Source organism: Belonocnema kinseyi, chromosome 1 (genome assembly GCF_010883055.1).
Source record: "Belonocnema kinseyi isolate 2016_QV_RU_SX_M_011 chromosome 1, B_treatae_v1, whole genome shotgun sequence".
Taxonomy (NCBI): Eukaryota; Metazoa; Arthropoda; class Insecta; order Hymenoptera; family Cynipidae; genus Belonocnema; species Belonocnema kinseyi.
In genome coordinates, this window is record NC_046657.1 from 166,481,007 (window position 1) to 166,496,713 (window position 15,707).

Here is a 15,707-nt window from a genome sequence, read left to right on the forward strand (position 1 = left end):
TTTGCTTCAAAAAACGAAGACTTTTTTTGGAAAGGTATCCATAAATTGCCTGAGAGGTGGACAAAATGTGTAGCCAGCGAGGGCGTATACTTTGAATAAAATGTTTGTTATCATTCTCTTGAAATAAATGTGTTTTTTTCTTGAAAAAATACCGGTTTCATATGTATACACCTGGTATTTTTTTTACATGCAAAAAGGACGGTTTTCCACTGAAATTATCCGACAATAAACTAACAGTGATTCGAAAATTGGATATGGGACATTAAATAATTATTTGCGTCATTGTTAATAACAATTTCTGTAGCAAACTGTCCATAGCAATAACGCTGTACTTGCGTTTTTAGAAGTCAACTATCTTCCATTTGTTTTATGCAACTTCCTGAAAAATAAATGAGGAAACAGTGAAAATAAGGTTATCACAAAAATGACTGAAGAAAAAATAACTTTCTTCTACGACCAACCACAGATTTTTACGCATTGTTTTAAAATTGTTATTAGCAATTAAAGTTTGAATGGAAACAATATTGTGATAAAAAAAATTTTCTCCTATGATGATAATTTTTTATTTTATACGAAAATGTATTGGACAAATGCAGTGATGAGACATTTTTCGACTGAAAATTTTTTTTCCCATGTTCATTTTTTCCAATTAGGAACCTTATGATTATTTTTAGCAAAATTCGTCATTTTTTGAATAATATCATAATTGTTTTCAATATATGTCGCTAATGACCCTGACAGTTGATGCGATTATAAACATTTAACTAATAACAATAATAATAAGTTAATAAAGTCCATGATCTCTTTAAACAAATTGAATGAAAAAATTCAGTAATCTTGTAATTTTTGACAGAAAAATACGTTTTTTGTCGTTCTCAGTCTTTTAAATTTCGATTTAACTGAAGCTATCATGAAGTTCCTGATTAAAGTATTTGACATATAAAAGAAACACCATTTCTCTACTGATAAATGCCTGCTTAATGCATTTCCTTATTAAATTTCTTAGAAGACATTATAATATTTATCGAAAAATTATGACTTTTGCCGAAGCTATCACGAACTGTTTAAGTAAAATACTTGAGGTACAAAAAAATGCATTTTCTGACAACAAATGCCTCTTTACAGCATTTTTTACAGCAATACAGCTTGCAATATAATTCTTGCAATACAATATTTACTCAAGAAATCCTTTGTTTCTACAATTTTTTTTGTTTCTTCTCTGATGTGGGGAAATTTCTAACTAATGTTACTCCATGCAACTTAGGTGCATTTTAAAAAATGTTTGCAATTTTAAACCCCACCCGTACGTCGCACTTTGATTATAAATAAGAATTGAGTCGATGAATTGCAGGTTATTATTTTAGTTTTAAATATTTGACAAGATTTGAATACATCAAAGAACTTTCAACTTTTATGCACTCTATTTTACTATACATGTATATTATTTTACAAGATAATGGTATATTAAATTTAGTAAACGCACATGCATATTGCTTCCAATAGATTTATAGTAAAATCGCTATAGAAATTTCTAACGGTGTGATTTTAACAATTTTGCTGGTCTGTACGAGCATTGGGAACGTGAAATAGGAAAAATGGCAATTTTTGTCTAATATTTCTTTATGTATAAAAAAATTAAAAGCATCATTAAAACATCAGGTTTTCTAGGGTCGATAATAACTTTTCAAAACATAATGTCATACAACACATTTGGATAAAGTTTAATATTTATGAACACCCCTGCCCAAAATAATTTCCTTAATTAAATGTGAATGTGTACATAGATGTATTATTTACTTATCACAGGCAAAAGGAAGAACATGTACCCCACCATGTGATGTACGAGATTTTGTACCAATGCAAACAAGTACGCCGATAAATGTTGTACAAAAGAATTGGCGGTACCTCTCACTGCATCCGACTCGGCATCGACGTATACCTCTGTATCAACATCGACCTCGGCATCGACATCGACCTCGGCATCGACTTCGACCTGCGTAACGATATCGAGCTCAGCGTCGACATCCAAAAAACCACCATCTCCGACAAATGGGGTCTGCATATTCTGTTCTATGTGTCAAAAGCGAGTAAGTAAACATCTCAGAGTTGCTGCTTCTGTATGCAAATCATCGGAAACGCACAAAAAATTCGTCAGTTCGCCGATGAATTGCAAGACTCGTCTATCCTTTCTATTGTAGAGTCATCGATAGACTTTTTTATCATCGACAATGTTAAGCGGCGTAATATAAAAGGTATCAGAATACTATCGACAACATGTATAAAGCGAAACCGAAGGGAACGTGGCATCTTAAAAGAAAGGTTCACAAAGCAGCTTTCGAGGCTATTGCAGCGTTCATCGACAGCGAAATTTTGGAAAAAGAAAACATTTACTTTCTCGTGGATCTGCATAGTCAGTATAAAGCCCTTTTGCTTGAATTTTCCAGCGATATATTTTGCAAAGAAGATTGGGAGGAATACAAGGCCGACTATCTGCAGGATAAGATCTTGGAAGCATACGGGGACGTTATAATGATTCAAACTTCTGAAGCAATTCATCATAAACGTATTGTTTTCAAAATGAGTGATAATGAGTGATAAGGTTTGTTCGAATACTGTAGACAGCTCAAAAGCAAATGCTTATGAAATAAGAAACGCTGTGAAAACAATGCGTACAAGAAAGCTTCCTGATAAATTTCAGGTAGAAGATATCCTTGAAGGAGAATGTGAGGTTCCCGAGATTCTCTTTGAATATATGTGCAATCTTATTCAAGGGCCTGACATTCGCAAAAAAAATTGCGATAAAGATTATGTCAAAATCATTATGTCACGATATTATTTACATGATAACTTGCGGTAGGGTGAAACCTTCGAAACAGTTGATGCTGGGTTTGGCAATGAAATCTCTAACTAGTAGTCGGAAAGTAGTGACAATACTAAATAGGGACGGCCACGCAATAGGTTATAATCTTGCTGAAGAAGTGGAGACGGAAATGACGTTCGCGGCTTAGGAGGAAAATAAGATGATTCCAGCCGGCATATCTACTGATCTACTGATCAATTTCCAGCAAAGACAAATGCAGATGTAGAAAATTCAGAAACTGCCGTGGAACTCAATGCATGCGTTTCATTTCCTGCCAATTTAGAAACATTTGTCAGTACTGTTCATCCCATGCCAGAAAATTCAGAAAACGTTGCCTCCAGCGATCATTTGTTTGTAGATTCAGAGACTGATTCCGTCAGAATTAACCGCGTAAAAGACGGAAATTCGACGAAGTTTCGCAGGATATTGAACCGCAATTCAAAGTCCCACCGCGAGTGCGCCACTGCTGACTTATGAAATTGTTACTGAGGTTTTGAAGGGGTGTCAAGTTGCATGCGAAAGAGCTGCAACCAAAGACAAACTGTGGGCAATTTCCCAACCACAGGTAGCTCACTCGCCTATGTGGATAGAATTTAATTCTCAGATAACGATTGACCGTAGTGAAATGCAAACCGTACAGTATCTGCCTCAGATTAATCAGTCGCCTACTTCCTATTCCGTAGTTAATGTAACTTTGATGCAAGCTTCAAAAATTGCAAAGGAGTGTAGCCAATCTGAAATTATTGTAACGTACGACTTGGCAATCGGAAAAATGGCTATTGAAATTCAAGAGGCTAAAGCTCCCAGATTTGACAACGTCTTCATTAATTTAGGTGCCTTTCATGCGCAGCTTGCAAATTTCAAAGCAATAGGGAAATATATTGATTCTTGCGTCATAGTAGACGTTTTAATACAATCGGGAGTTCTAGCTGGAGGTTCAGTTAATTCTTTTATCGACAGCAAACACTTTAGAAGATGTAAAAGAATTCATCCACAAATTTCCGTGTCATTGCAGAATTTGCATTTTGAAAGATTCATGGCTGGAATGTAATCAGTCAGGATATGTTGGTGGATGAATTGAAAGCTGTGATACAAGATCCCCTTGAACCTCAAGAATCCTTGAATTTGTCCCCTTCCTTGCAGTATGTCTTTAATGAATATGAAGAGTTCTGTTCCATAACTGCAGAAGGTGGTCACGGTAAAACTGCTCAGTTTTACTATTTTTACGTTCAGTTCATCAACAACTTCTTGCGTCTGTCTAGGAGCATCAGGACGAGTGATTTCGATCGGTACGCAGACTCCATGTTTGAAATAACAAATTTATTTTTCGTGTTCAATCAGCCGAATTACGCATGGTGGACCGTTAGATACGTTTTCAACTTATTGGAGTTAAAAGAAAACGATTCTGCTTTATTGAGTGATTTCGAAAGGGCGCGTTTGGCGTGAAACGAACGAGAGGCACCTTGGCGCGATCAGCTGTGGATTATGTTGTCGAAACGACTGTTAATGCTAATGCTGCTAATTCTGTGACAAATGTCAGCCAGTTTACGAATTCAATATCAGCTAGACAACGTTGGTTTCTCAGTCACAGTATGCGGACTACGATAATTTCTAAGTTGCTGGAAGATATTGGAATTTCTAAAAAGGACGAAATTTCGTATAAACTGTCAGAAAAAAGAATTGAACGAGACAGCAAAGTAGTTCAAAACATTATTCAGTGTTTCAAGCAAAACATTGATCCATTTGACTCGAAATTAGATCCCAATAATTTATTTCATCTAACAACAGACAAGGCCGTTTCATCCGCGGTAGCCGATTACCTCTTGTCCGTGAATGAAGTTGGTGAAAGCCAAAGAATGCAATTTTTAAAGGAGTGCACTGAAGACTCGTCTCTCTTCAAGCAGCCCATCAAGCGGAACAAAATCCTCAATTTTGTTTCCGAATGCATGGGAAGGTCTCAGCAAAACAAGGACAAGAGTAAACAGGCACTGATCAAAATGGAACGGGATATTTTCGGTCGCTTATTGGGAATCGCGATTGAAAAAAAGTGGACATGTCAGTGTGTTTTCAGTATCCACTTTCTCCTGCACCACCAGCCCTGTCAGTACACTGGTGACATGCACAAAGCTGACAAGTCTGCCCTTGCAAAAATACTGAAAGCACAAGTTCATTCGTCCCTGCCTTCGAACGTTGACGTCGATATTATCGATGGCTTTTACCTGTTGCATCTTGTAGGTGCACATGTCCCTCAAACATTTGAAAAAATATCTGAATCGATCCTAATGAAAATCTGCAAAACCAGTGCGTCGGATATTCATTTAGTTTTCGATCGATATTTTCCTCCATCCATAAAAGACTGTGAACGCCGAAATCGCAACGAGCAAAATACTGAGTACTGTATTGCTGGACCTAAGCAGACCAGGCCGACAGATTTTCAAAAAAGTTTGAAAAATCGTTGGTTTAAAGAAGCTTTTGTGTCTTACCTCTCGGAACATTGGGGAAGTAACTCACCAGCAGTGGTACCAATAATCGGAGGTAAGAAAGTGTTTAATACAGTTGAAGACAAGTGTTTTATGTACGAATGCGCGAACGGTAGTATACTGAAAAGCCGAGCAACCGAATATGAATGACATCACGAGGAAGCAGACACGCGTATAATTTACCACGTCGGTGCGCCGGTGCATAATATCGAAAATTTTATTTCTTGCGATGTGATAATACTTCGACACATTTAACGGGCATTCACCGCGAAGTCCTGTCAAAGTTTCAGCATTACGAATAGCGAGATCCGTAGGGCCAGCGTTCCTGACTATTCGTATAGATGATCAGCAAACATTCTTTCAGTTCGTTCTTCAGAGGGTTCTAAATTTGCCTCTAGCAGATCTTGCCTGGTAATTAAGCAGGGTTTACAAAAACGAGTAGCCGATGGTCCGAGTAGACTAAATACTTCATGCACCGCTAAGCCATCTCCACAAAAGGCCGCGATACTTGCACGAAGTGTAAAATCTTGACCTTCTATTTTTATCAGAACTCCTTCGTCGCTCTCCAATCTTTGTAGATCCTCCAGAAATCTTTCTAAAATATGATGAAAACCATACTTCTTCATATCTGCCGAATAGCATAGGCAAAGCACATGAATGCTGCCAAGCTTAGACTTCAGATGCTCCGGAGTATTGTCCACAATGTAGTAGAAAACTCCAAGTTTATGTGGCTCTGTTTTCGACTCAAGCCCACCCACAATTTCCAAATCGTCCTAATACAGTAATTATCGTAACGCATACTTACGCAGTTGAAATAATGTATGAGTTTTGAACCACTCGCCATAGCTGATCTGACAAAATTGCTTCTCTTACTTCTCCATTAGATAAAACTGTAGTCAGTACATCTATGATGCAAATGTATTGATAAGTTTCATCAACTCGTCTCTGAATATAAGTTCCTGATTCGTTGTCGAAAACATTGTCGATTCGGTACCCAAGGAGCTCTTCCCTTGCATCGATGTATCAACAATCTTCTATCAGAGCTTCAATTTGTTGTGGCAATGAGCTTACATTTTTAAATGGACTGCTTTCAAATTCAAATTTGGTTATTAACTCTTTCGCCGGTTCATCATCATTCACATTAGCTTTCTCAACAAGTTTTACAACGTGATATTTTAAATAATTGACTCTGTCGAAGAATACTTCTTCGATTTCATCGATGATTTCGCTTAATAAAGTTCCTGTGCTCTGCTGCATCTCTAGGTACATCAGCATGTTGAACTGGTTCTTTGAAATTTTTTTTATTGAGTTAATATGTTTTCTAATCGAATCGAAAAGTGTAAAATTCCTCTGACATCCTTCTTGGCCGCATTCAAATCCGGACTGTCCATTTCCTCTATTTATTGTTAATCCATGATTAAACTTAAGGTGATAAACCAATCCATCTAACCCATTATCGACAATGTGGTTACACACGTAGCAGTTTAAACGATCCATTGTATTTGTATAAAGCCTGAAAACAAGTAGAAATTGATTAAACAATGTTCATTTCAGAACAGTTTTATTTTAATCGCCAAATACTTTCTTTAACTTTACGATCATCTAAGTTGATATTATATTTAAAGAATTCAATATTTGCCTAATATTTTAAAAAAGGTGCACGCTAACAACGTAGCATAATTGTTGTTTTTTAACTTGAATAATTTTAAAATATCTTTTTTCCAGATTAAATGGCAGTTACTATTAGAAAACTTCTGCAAAGTGTAAAAAAGGTGTTCATTTTTAAATAAAGAAACATAGAAAACGCTAGGATTTTACCCCTAGAACCACCCACGTAGCTTGCTCAACCTTTAACCATCCACCGAGGTTGTACGCTACCACAAACTTTGACCGTAGCACAATGCTTTATATTTGTAGTATAAAAATTTTAAGGTAGGGCATTTTTTTCGTTTTTTAATATAGAAAACAATAGTATTAATAATATTCTGTTAATTTTTCGATAAATGTTAAATAATGTGTTAAGCATGAAAATATACCTAATAATTCCACAAATTTGACATTTTTTAAATAGAAAATAACGTAGTTTCTCAACAATATGACCGATTAAAAAAGAAAAACGGATTTCAAAGAAGATTAGTCACACTTTGAGCGCATATAAGCCAATTTTGCTTTTTCTTAAAAAAAAGCATAATTATTTGAACATAAGAAGTAGAGGAAATTAGAGTAATCGGGCAACTGGCAAAAATCTTAAAAAATACTAGTAAAATTTATTATTAAAATTCAGATTTATTATAAATAATCCATAATTTTTATAAATACTCAAAAGTGAAGAAATATAACTTATATTATGACTATTAATGCTACTAGTATTTTTCAAGATTTTTGCCATTTGTCCGATAAATGCGCTGGGGTAATGCGCTACTACAAACGATATTCACGTCCGCACAGAACTCACACAAATTACAGATGATCTCGCTTGTTGACTGAGATCGATTGGTAAGGTTCCCGGACCAAACTGCACATACCCTTAGTCAGAAGCGCACCTTGAACTTTGTATGGGATAGCGTACTGCCCCGGTGGATCGTTCTAGGGTTAAATATTTAAATAATTAGAGAATCATGTTTAGAAGATGTTTGAAAAATTTGGATTCCTAAAAAAAATGTTTAATTAAGTTTAGCGAAAATAACTGCACAGTATTTTGCAATGAACAGAATAAGTCAGTGTTTATTAAGATTGTACATCCCAGTGACGATTGTTTAGAAAGATCAAAGGCAATTACGAAATGTTAAATAAGTATTGTTTATCAAATAATTGTAACCCAATTCAATTTTTTAAAGAAATGTATTGGTGTCTTCCAAAATGCCTTGAAATTGATGTTGGTTTTATTTTTTAGATTTGCAATATGCTCAACGAACAAACATTAATTTGAAGGCATTTTAGAAGACACTAATGCATTTCTTTAAAAAATTAGTTTGGGTTAAAATTATTTTATAAACAATACTTATTTAACATTTCGTAATTTCCTTTGATCTTTCTAAACAATCGTGACTAGGATATCCAATCTTAATAAACATTGACTTATTCTATCCATTGGAAAATACTGTGCAATTATTTTCGTTAAACATAGTTAAAAATTATTTGTTTACAGATTCGAATTGTTAAAACGTCTTCTAAACATGATTCTCTTATTATGTAAATATTTAAAATCCCAGCGTTTTCTATTTATTATTTCTACAGATTATTTCGTTATGTATTTTATAAACCGCTGATAGTCGTAGTTAAAAAGAGACGGCCTAAAACTTATTTTGTTCAAGAAGAATAGCAATTAAAAGATTTCCGATTCCTGTATTTTTTCCTCAACATAGAACAATTTGTTATGGACAATGAAATGCAAAATTTTGAAATCTTGCAGCTACAGATGTTTCACACAATGGCATACAAACTGGATTAAAAATCACAGTGCTCAAAGTAGAACTCTAGAATTAAAAACTTTTATAACTGAAATCTAAATTTTTGTCATTGGATTCTCAAATAACTGGTTTTTTGTCAAATACAAGCTTTGCACATTTTCAAATCGAACAATTTACAAATAAATTCAGTTGAACTGCAAATTGTACAATTTCCAAATTTTATCACTCGTAAAGTTTAAAGATTCCGATGTAGATTAAGCAATATAAATTTATGCTCTCATTTCCAATACACTACATTCAACAATAAATCGATGAATTCGTACATTTTCAACATTAAATAGTTTTAAGTAATTTAAATTAAAAACCGTTGAAAATTGAACGATCAAAATTTACCTTTCTTAAGTCAACACTTTTTGAATTAGAAGTTACATTATTTTTACTCAAAACTTTAGAAAATTAATCATTATACAATTGTTATTCATTTGTCAAAACTGTTTCCTAAATGTTTTGAAATATTCTCCTAAAAGTACTTGTCACAATACTAAAAAACCTTAAAAGTTTAATTTCTAAATCTTCAAAAATCGACATTTTGTATTAAAAAAATGATTATTTTTAACTGATCAGTTTATGTGTTTCAAACCTCTGAATGTCATTTTAATTCATTTGAATATTTTCTTAAAAAATCCTACAAAATAAAAAATAAATGCCTTCAAATCAACCAGATGCTATGATGACAATGTGGAAAATATTTTTGAACCTGTTTGAATATTCTCCTAAAATTATTATTATTTTTTTTAATACAAAATAATCTTGAATTTATTAATTTTTCTAAAAACTAGGAAAAAGTTGGAATCAAAATTATATTAAATTCGTAAATGATGTTTCAAAGAAGAGAAAAGATCAAAAGATTATTTTAAAACGCATTGAATCATGAGAATATATAGAATTTTAGATATTGCAGATGATTAGATCAATTTTCCTGCTAAAAGTTCGTTAAATTTCTGGTCAAAAAATAAATTGATATAATTTCTTGGGGTTTCCCGGTCTCAAAACATTACTGGATTTCCCGCTCCAGCGACCACCCTTCAAATGGCCTCGCGAATGTTAACATCGATATTCAGTGTCAAAAACCTGATAAGAGTGCCCTCAAGATTTGTTATTAAGAATGTTTTCATACCTATCAAGATTTTATCTGAATCTTCATCTAGTAAGACATCTCTGTCCTCGCATAACTCCTGTGCCAACTCTTGTGGGGTAAGCTTTTCAGCCTCGTCGAACCATTTTGACATTTTCGCTGGAAAACTATATTGCCGCAATTTGAAAAAACACCGTTAACTGCGAAAAAAATCAGAAAATGAGTTTCTTATATAGCTGTAAACGTGAAGCAAAGATACACTATATTATTGAAATAATTTTTTACAGTGTTAATAACTTTTAAAGTAATTGTTGCTTAAGTTTTTAAAAACTCCGTCAACTATAAAATCTGATGAGTAGTGATTTGGCAGGAAGCCGTAAATTATTAAAATAATAATAATCATAAATAGTACGGAGGATTTAATTGTAAATATTTAAAATTAACTCATTTCATATTGACATTCGTTAATTTTAAACAATTTTCAGTTGTAAATATTCAAAATCAAACCATGAGAAAATATGTGAAATATTACGTTGCTATAAAAATACAAGTCCTGATGATGGAACAATTTCTAAGTTTATCTTTCTTGAAATAAAGCATTTTTAATTCTTAGAAAGTAGGCTAGAAGTATAGCTCGGTGTGTTTTGTGCTATATGTTCTAAAAAGATGAGCACAAAGCACGATAAACTATACTTCTAGTCCGTTAGAATTTTAGAAAATCACTTCACTCGAAAACAAAATTTGTTTCTCAAAATTAGAAAATTTTGAGGTTAGGTGAACACTATCGGTTACATGATAAAATGGCCTTCAGATTCGTGATCAGTAAGTCAAAATCAATAGAAAATTATGGGACTTGTTTATAGATCAAGACTCTTATTCTTTTACACGCATATTCTATTTGCCTTCACAAGTCACGACAGGCCTATTTATAAAGTCCGTAATTCGCAAAAAACCGTAAGTGAAGTCACGGCGATTCCCAAATTTTAGCATTTTAACCAACACCTTTAACTGCATTATCAATAGTAAAGTAACATTTTAAAACAATTTGTTGAAGACATGGGAAGATCATATCCATATTAGTCAAGAACAATTAAAAAAATAGTTTAGGAAAGGAATTAGAATCCGCATTATACCCGAATAATGCTTTCAACAGATTCTGTCGATTTTTTTGGCATCGTTCATTTTGCACTTAACACCAAATAATAACTAAAAAAAAGACATTATATATATATTGTAACCTTGCAATTTGGTTCAACCACGATCATTGCAAGTTAACTTATACGGTGATGATTTCTCCCAGACTAAATCTAAGTATATTTTAGAAAATTAATCAAATGAAGGGGTCAACGGAGTAAGGCTTAAGATTTTTTTATAAACACAATTTATTCAGTAACCCCTATTCTAACTCTGCATAAATTTTCCGCCGCTTTTTGCACAGGTTTCAATCGAATTTACGATTGTCCACTCCTAAGAAACTAAGGGTGATAAACCTTTACTACACAACTTCTTGGTCTCGGTTACAGAAAATTTATTCTGACCGTTACGTCTGTAGTTTCAGTAAACATTTACAACACTTAGAAGATAGCTTTAAAAACCGGGTGCCTCTAGTACTTACCTCTATGTTTACTTCCTAAATTTAAGAAGGTCTATGCCTTGAAATGTTCTTCAAAAAGGGAAAACGCGTAAGACGCCTTGAGAAAATTAGGGATTCCGAGTCAATGCTACAGAGCTCTGTTTAAAAGATACAACATTCTACCGACTGATTTCAGAAGAATTAACGTCTGTCCACTCCTCAAAGGAAATAGCTTTTTCTTAAATATAGTAAAGATGGAATTTCTTCTAAATTCACTATATCAAGTCTTAGAAGAGAGAGAATACTCTTTTCCAAGGAGGCTCTGCGAGTTGCCTCGCAAAAACTAACTGATGATTTTGGGCCGCGTGCCTCTTTTTATAGCCCATGCCCTTCTCTCAACTCCCAAGATGCATGAAAAGATGCATAGTGGGAGCTTCATAGACTGCGCTCTCTTAGAGCTCCTACGTTGATGCAAGCTTTATGTGCATTTTCTTAGGAGGTTCTCGGGTTGCCTGTGCTCAGGCTTATATGACGTAAGGGATTGTCCATATATTACGTAAGACGTTTTTCTGTTGTTTAAATAAAGACGAAAATAATATTTTTATCAAGTTGAAAAGGACACAGCGATATAAACAAAAGAAAAAATTCTTACGTAATATATGGACGATCCCTAACCTGCTGGTTACAATATCTTACGAATGATTTCTCGCATAATTTGAAATAAAAATTTCGTTTTGGTTAACCTAACCTCAAAATAAAATGTTACCTTGGAATGATGATAATGACGCAATATTACAATTTCATAACTACGTTGATATAAAATATAATTGATCATTCCGTACTTACTCAATAACAACACTATAAATTATTTGCTTCATACACTTATTTATCACAATCAATCACAATTGAACACTTTGACACAGCTTCACTTAGCTTCTGATACAACCCATAACCTCAAATGGCTTGGCATCGCTTGGCGCTGTGGACTGGAGCGAAAACGAAGAATACCATATAAGGCAGTGACTTCTGATTGGCCGAAATCATTACAGTTCACAAATTCGTTAGTCATCTCACTCGGTTACTATTGAATTAGTAAAGCGAAGTTACTAAATAATAGTAAACCATGCTTACTAATTGATATTAGTAAAATTTTTACTAATTTAATAGTAAAATACTTACTATTTTAAAAGCAAAAACCTCAAAATATTACTATTTTGTTAGTAAACCATACATTTACTAATTCAAAAAGTGAAATTTTCACTAACTCAGATTTAGAGAGTCCTTTTACATACAGCGGATCACTGCAACAGATTTAGAATTTTATATTGATATAGTCCCCCCTGTAATAATAATATTACATCAACTATTTGAGATGGAGAACATATCATTTAAATAATTTGAATGTTCTTGCTAGCATTTATGAAACAAATCAGGTACTTAATTATTAGAGTTGACTGTAACAAACGATGAAATCATCTTTTACATAATAGAGTGATCTGCTGAAAAGATTCAATTTACTGACTTGCAACAATAATATCTAACGCAAGAACACTGTGAATCAAAAATTGAAAGTGAAGTATTGAACAAATATATTAAAATTCACTATTATGTATGGCAGCTGAAAATCTTGGTTTTTCTTAGAACCAACATTTTGTTTTAAATTGTAGTTAAATAAACCCATTTAAAGGGGCCAGGATTTCAAGTTAACAGAATAATTCATATACGGCTGATTCAACTATAGCAACTTAGTAAACGAAAATTTACTTTGATTGACAAGAAACCCCCGGAATAAAAAAAACAGGTTTTTACGAATATGTCTGTATGTCTGCGTGTATGTATGTCTGTCTTTCTGTGAACACGATAACTTTGGAAAAAATTAATCCCGTAGATTGACCTTTGGCACACTCGTTTAGTGTCCTAAACTAAAGGTCAAGTTCGTTAGTCAGCCATTTTGGATGAAAATTCAAAAAGTGGGCACATTTTGAATATTTTTACGACCACTTTTTTAAAAATTCAAAAATTCTCTATACGGTTATTCATAGACTTCCAAAAATTTAACGATTTTTCCTAATGACTTGTTTTGAAAAATCAAAAATTACTATAGTTATAGCATTTTCAAAATCCAGAAAAACAAAATTTAATGAACGATTTAAGCCAAACAACGCATGAAACGAAAAAAAGTTTGGTAAAGAAAAACGTTTCTTTTTGAAAGACCTACAAAATGATGATAACAACCTTTTCAATTTGGTTAAAAAGTTAAAAATTCAAAATTTGATTGTATAAAAAATTTTTGCAACTACATTTTTTTTAGATGTATAAATTCTATGCACGGTTGTTCATAGTACTTCAAAACTTAAACAATTTATCCTTCTGAATTTTTTTTTATAAAAAGAAAATTATCAGAGTTAGAGCATTTTCAAAATCCAAAAAAAAACAAACTAAAATGAACATTTTAAGCCAAAAAACGCATGATATGATAAAAAGTCAAGAGAAGAAAAACTTTTCTTTTTGAAAGCCCTGCAGGACTATAATAACAAATTTTTTAATCTGGTCGAGAAGTTGAACACTCCAAATTTGATCGTACCAAAAATAATAAAAAATCCAAAAATTCAATTTTTTGCTCAAACAATGCAAGATACGAAAAAAATGGAAAAGCTCAAATTGCGCACCCTGGAAAGAACTACAAATTAAGAATGAATCACTTTTCGATATAAGCTACGAGAAAAAATGAGACAAAACTTGTTCATCCAAGAATGAGCTATAATTTTTATAGGACAGTTAGTTTTTGCTTTAGTCGTAAAAAATAAAATTCTAAATAAAAATATTAAATTTTTTTGAAAAAACGACACAACGTATGAACTTAAATTACTAGACAAAAGTTGTTCGCCTAAAAAGATCGATAAATTTATTATTAATTATTTTTCGATAGGACGAGGAGATTTTATTTTAATCGTAGAACATAAGATTGAAAATTAAAAAATTAACTTTTTGGAAAAAGCACAGAAAAGACGAAAGAGGACATAGGCTCCTATATAGGTTCGTGTATTAGACCCTATGCAGATATGCAGTAGTTTTTATTTAATCGTAAAAAACATTAAAAATAAAAACTTTATAAAAACAAGGAAATAAGAGTTAATATGATTCAATTTTTATGCATAATATGAATTGTGATGATATACATTTATTAAAATGGTACATTTTCCAGAGCAGCTTAGAATACAATTTAAAGCAAAATAAGAAACAAATACAAAAATAATCATGATAAATAAAATTTTCTTTTTATTTTGCAATTTTTTAATAAGTAATCCTTGACAGAGTTACATAAAAAATATATTATATTTGATATAAAAGCGTTGTGTATAATGTAGAAAAGTTGACAGGTTGGACAAAATTAAGTGCGAAGCGCAAGAAACGTAATGAGAATGTGTTCGTTAAAGCCAAAATAGCTTTAACAAAAGAGAGTTCAAAATCACACAATTATAGTTGTCGGTCCGTTCACCTTTGATTTTAAAAGGTCTATGCCCGAATGCGGAAGAAATGCAAAGACTAAGCGCGGAGTGTGATTGCCTTCAGGCGCGTGCCGTAGGTGCTTTCAAACTCTCGAGCTAAGCTTTTTTAACGAAAGAGAATTCACAATCACAAAATTACAGTGGTGGATGTTTTGAGTCTTAATTTTAAAACGTTTGCGCAAGAATGTGCGAAAATATAAAGACCGAGCGTGTAGCGCGAAGTAAATACATAATCGAGCGCGAAGCGCGAGATAAATACAACATCGAGCTCGAAGCGCGAAAAACAACAGTCGCGCTCCCTAGGCGCGCTCAAACATGCGAGCGAAGCGAGCGGCGCTCGTAGTGCGTGATGAGAATGTGCCCGTGTAGCGGGTAGATGTTTCGATTATTGTATACTCTCACGACGTGTCGGAAATCAACGTCATATATCTTGCCGCCTTTACATCGCTTTACACGATGCAGTGGTTCAATTGCCTTGTGATTCAATGCAATGGCCACGACAGAATGGTCGTTCCATCGGGCTATCAGCACATTTTTGTTTCGATCAAATGTGTAGTCTAACCAGCCGCTGTCTTTCTTCTTAGATGCATAGACATATAAAGTCTAGACCAACAGTCTCTTTGATCCGCCGACGCTCCTGTTTACCAGGTGTATACATATGAAACCGGTATTTTTTCAAGAAAAAAACACATTTATTTCAAGAGAATGATAACAAATATTTTATTCAAAGTATGCGCCCT

At 33.3% G+C, this 15,707-nt stretch overlaps 1 protein-coding gene across 3 annotated transcripts in view; it reads right to left on the bottom strand.

Moving 5' to 3' along the window:
* LOC117167214 (F-box/LRR-repeat protein 4-like) overlaps positions 1–15,707 on the bottom strand; it is a 140,155-nt gene that overhangs the window by 13,496 nt on the left and 110,952 nt on the right. Inside the window, exons 1-3 of one of the 3 annotated variants that reach the window (XR_004466374.1) lie at positions 12,305–12,389; positions 9,928–10,085; positions 6,146–6,853 (exon numbers count right to left, since the gene is read on the bottom strand). The exons of 1 other annotated variant lie outside the window; for it this stretch is intronic. The gene's annotated coding sequence lies outside the window, so the exon portion shown is untranslated. Of the gene's footprint in view, positions 1–6,145; positions 6,854–9,927; positions 10,086–11,500; positions 11,782–12,304; positions 12,390–15,707 lie in introns of those variants that run through there. One more of the 3 variants, XR_004466370.1, reaches the window with a different exon arrangement.